The sequence below is a fragment of the Limulus polyphemus genome, unplaced genomic scaffold, assembly GCF_000517525.1.
Source record: "Limulus polyphemus unplaced genomic scaffold, Limulus_polyphemus-2.1.2 Scaffold663, whole genome shotgun sequence".
NCBI classification, from domain to species: Eukaryota; Metazoa; Arthropoda; class Merostomata; order Xiphosura; family Limulidae; genus Limulus; species Limulus polyphemus.
In genome coordinates, this window is record NW_013666273.1 from 451,037 (window position 1) to 451,805 (window position 769).

Genomic DNA, 769 nt, shown 5'->3' on the forward strand with positions numbered 1-769 from the left:
TATTCGAACTTGAAAACGTCTGCTGATTCCATGAAGCTATGTTATGATAAGAAATCTACTGAAGTCAGATTTGTACCAGGAGACAAGGTGTGGTTGTATAATCCCAGGAAGACCAAAGGGAAGTCTCATAAGTTGTCTTCTCCATATGACATAGTGGATCATCTCTCAGACGTGACTTTCCGAATAAAATGTGGCCGGCGAGGTTAGCCAAAGGTGGTGCATGCCAACAAGCTTTGCTGTTATCTCGTTCCAAGACATTTCAGTTGGAACGAAATTAACAATGGAACAAATGATGATGCTGCTGAAGAAGTGTCACCTGAAAAAGCCACTGTTGAAGAAGAAACTCTACCTGGTTTTGAGAAGGAAAACAGTGAAGCCGTTAATGAAGTTACTACCACTGATGTGACTCCTTCCGAGAATGGGACATTTCCTGATGGAGCAAATGAACCCCACGTGAAGCAGAAGCCAATGAGATGGAGACCAGTACAGAAGAAGATACATTCTGTAAAATTAAGAGACTTTGTTGTATTTTAATTTTGTGTTTGTAAATTCTGTACATTTAATTAAGTTATTGTTAATTATCTATTGATTAAATGTAAGTGGCTATTGTTCGGGACGAACAATACTAAGGAAGGGGCAGTGTTACGACAGCGGAAGTCACTTGACGCTGGGAGCATGCACGCTGCAGTTTCTCTAAGGATCATGAATTTGCTCGCCAGCTCGAGTGTGATGCCTTCTTTTTTAGTGTATATTAGCATGGCAAAGAAAG

At 40.6% G+C, this 769-nt stretch overlaps 1 protein-coding gene across 1 annotated transcript in view; it reads left to right on the top strand.

The window, feature by feature from the left end:
- LOC106459807 (S-phase kinase-associated protein 2-like) overlaps positions 1–769 on the top strand; it is a 27,725-nt gene that overhangs the window by 24,240 nt on the left and 2,716 nt on the right. The gene's annotated exons all lie outside the window — the stretch shown is intronic.